Below are 3,633 nucleotides of genomic sequence, written 5' to 3'. Positions count from 1 at the left end.
CCAGTAGCAGCCGACTGCACGCAAAGAATAGGAACGTGCAGTGGGATTTACGTGAAATCGGCACAATTGTGGATGCTAATCGTTCGCTTGTATCTGCCTACACACCTCTGCCGGTTGGGAATTATTCCACTTGTATCGCAAGGTGCGCATGTAGGTGTGTTAAAAATTCTGGAGGCGCTGGGTATCGATCCCAGTACCTCTCGCACGCTAAGTGAGCGCTCTACCATCTGAGCTACGCTTACACCCCCGATAACGTGTAGTGCTACATACAGTCATATCAACGTCACAGAAACTTGCACTCCCATTATTCCGCAGACAAACACTACTCTCTATGTATCAGTGAGGGTGTCTTTCAGGTTTCGTGCATTCTGTATCGAATCGTAGTTGGCCACAATGAAAGTGGCACGCATAACGTCGAAAATAGAGTTCAGACACCGCTCTGAGTAAGACGAACGTCTTGTCCACCTCTAGACTTCAATGACGTTAAGCCGTGATACCTAAGACAGATCTGCACTCGATGACACCACGATAACAGCCGGTCCCCACACTTACACCTTGCTCTCCTTATGACAGTATACATCATATCAGTCTGTGACGCTGGTTTTGCAACTTCTTGCGCGAGTTTATGTTCGCCGCGACCAACACTTACCATGCACTGACCACGAAACATGGAGGAGCCAGGGCTTGAACCCGAGACCGTCCACACGCTAAGCGAACGATCTGCCAACTGAGCTACAGCTACACACACGACCAAGCCTGGCTATTCTCCATTCTTTGCGACTCTGATGTGCAAGGACACGATGGTTGGTTGGTTTGTAGCGGCGAAGGTACCAGAATACAAAGGCGCGGACACGTTCATATACACAAGAGTTCCAAGTAGTTTCGATGCTCTGGTATTACGAATGCAAATTCCGTCTGTTTTGAACGTCTTAAATTGAAAGGGCGGTCACAAATTGGTCCATTTCACTCCTTGTCGACAATCACACAGCACCTGAGGTAACAAGCACATCTCGAGCCCCATTGTGCTCTCCATTGTTCATGCCAACTCAGTGCCTCACTCTTTGCTACTGCGTAAAATTCTTGTCGTCCAACTGCAAAACATTTGGACACAATAAGTTTCCGCGTCCCCTTTGCACTAATCGTACTACGAAACGCTCCCCACACTTAGCAATCACCCATGTAGGTGACTTTTCCGACTTTACACGACGCTCACGCTAGTAACAGCCTTATTTATAGTTCGACGTCGCGCCAAAGCGAATGAGCACATTTCGCCTACGGCTTAGGCCGCTCTTCTAGTGTGGCTGCTCTGTGTCTGCAGGTAGCGAGGGGCTGCAAGCTTCCTGTGTTCGCACCTATATCACCTGTGCTTCCTTGTCAGAGACAGACTATCGCAAAACATACAACTCACTCCATGAATTGATTGCTACGGCATCTGTTATCAGCAGTCACAACCAGCAACACCAGTAGCAGCCGACTGCACGCAAAGAATAGGAACGTGCAGTGGGATTTACGTGAAATCGGCGCAATTGTGGATGCTAATCGTTCGCTTGTATCTGTCTACACACCCCTGCCGGTTGGGAATTATTCCACTTGTATCGCAAGGTGCGCATGTAGGTGTGTTAAAAATTCTGGAGGCGCTGGGTATCGATCCCAGTACCTCTCGCACGCTAAGCGAGCGCTCTACCATCTGAGCTACGCCCACCCACCCGATAACTAGTAGTGCTACATACAGTCATATCAACGTCACAGACCCTTGCGCTCCCATTATTCCGCAGACAAACACTACTCTCTATGTATCAGTGAGGGTGTCTTTCAGGTTTCGTGCGTTCTGTATCCAATCGTAGTTGGCCACAATGAAAGTGGCACGCATAACGTCGAAAATAGAGTTCACACACCGCTCTGAGTAAGACGAACGTGTTGTCCACCTCTAGACTTCAATGAAGTTAAGCCGTGATACCTAAGACAGATCTGCACTCGATGACACCACGATAACAGCCGGTCCCCACACTTACACCTTGCTCTCCTTATGACAGTATACATCATATCAGTCTGTGACGCTGGTTTTGCAACTTCTTGCGTGAGTTTATGTTCGCCGCGACCAACACTTACCATGCACTGACCACAAAACATGGAGGAGCCAGGGCTTGAACCCGAGACCGTTCACACGCTAAGCGAACGATCTGCCAACTGAGCTACAGCTACACACACGACCAAGCCTGGCTATTCTCCATTCTTTGCGACTCTGATGTGCAAGGACACGATGGTTGGTTGGTTTGTAGCGGCGAAGGTACCAGAATACAAAGGCGCGGACACGTTCATATACACAAGAGTTCCAAGTAGTTTCGATGCTCTGGTATTACGAATGCAAATTCCATCTGTTTTGAACGTCTTAAATTGAAAGGGCGGTCACAAATTGGTCCATTTCACTCCTTGTCGACAATCACACAGCACCTGAGGTAACAAGCACATCTCGAGCCCCATTGTGCTCTCCATTGTTCATGCCAACTCAGTGCCTCGCTCTTTGCTACTGCGTAAAATTCTTGTCGTCCAACTGCAAAACACTTGGACACAATAAGTTTCCGCGTCCCCTTTGCACTGATCGTACTACGAAACGCTCCCCAAACTTGGCAATCACCCATGCAGATGACTTTTCCGACTTAACACGACGCTCACGCTAGTGACAGCCTTATTTATAGTTCGACGTCGCGCCAAAGCGAATGAGCACATTTCGCCTACGGCTTAGGCCGCTCTTCTAGTGTGGCTGCTCTGTGTGTGCAGGTAGCGAGGGGCTGCAAGCTTCCTGTGTTCGCACCTATATCACCTGTGCTTCCTTGTCAGAGACAGACTATCGCAAAACATACAACTCACTCCATGAATTGATTGCTACGGCATCTGTTATCAGCAGTCACAACCAGCGACACCAGTAGCAGCCGACTGCACGCAAAGAATAGGAACGTGCAGTGGGATTTACGTGAAATCGGCGCAATTGTGGATGCTAATCGTTCGCTTGTATGTGTCTACACACCCCTGCCGGTTGGGAATTATTCCACTTGTATCGCAAGGTGCGCATGTAGGTGTGTTAAAAATTCTGGAGGCGCTGGGTATAGATCCCAGTACCTCTCGCACGCTAAGCGAGCGCTCTACAATCTGAGCTACGCCCACCCACCCGATAACTAGTAGTGCTACATACAGTCATATCAACGTCACAGACCCTTGCACTCCCATTATTCCGCAGACAAACACTACTCTCTATGTATCAGTGAGGGTGTCTTTCAGGTTTCGTGCATTCTGTATCGAATCGTAGTTGGCCACAATGAAAGTGGCACGCATAACGTCGAAAATAGAGTTCAGACACCGCTCTGAGTAAGACGAACGTCTTGTCCACCTCTAGACTTCAATGACGTTAAGCCGTGATACCTAAGACAGATCTGCACTCGATGACACCACGATAACAGCCGGTCCCCACACTTACACCTTGCTCTCCTTATGACAGTATACATCATATCAGTCTGTGACGCTGGTTTTGCAACTTCTTGCGTGAGTTTATGTTCGCCGCGACCAACACTTACCATGCACTGACCACAAAACATGGAGGAGCCAGGGCTTGAACCCGAGACCGTTCACACGCTAAGC

At 48.9% G+C, this 3,633-nt stretch overlaps 1 non-coding gene across 1 annotated transcript; it reads right to left on the bottom strand.

Annotated features, from left to right (window-relative positions):
- Window positions 1–1,629: 1,629 nt before the first annotated feature.
- Trnaa-agc (transfer RNA alanine (anticodon AGC)) lies at window positions 1,630–1,703 on the bottom strand. Its single transcript has one exon. It is a non-coding gene; the product is annotated as a tRNA-Ala (tRNA).
- Window positions 1,704–3,633: the final 1,930 nt, after the last annotated feature.

Source organism: Schistocerca gregaria, chromosome 3, assembly GCF_023897955.1.
Source record: "Schistocerca gregaria isolate iqSchGreg1 chromosome 3, iqSchGreg1.2, whole genome shotgun sequence".
Classification (NCBI taxonomy): domain Eukaryota; kingdom Metazoa; phylum Arthropoda; class Insecta; order Orthoptera; family Acrididae; genus Schistocerca; species Schistocerca gregaria.
The sequence above is the reverse complement of the archived record's forward strand: the minus strand, read 5'-3'. Positions and strand labels throughout refer to the sequence as shown.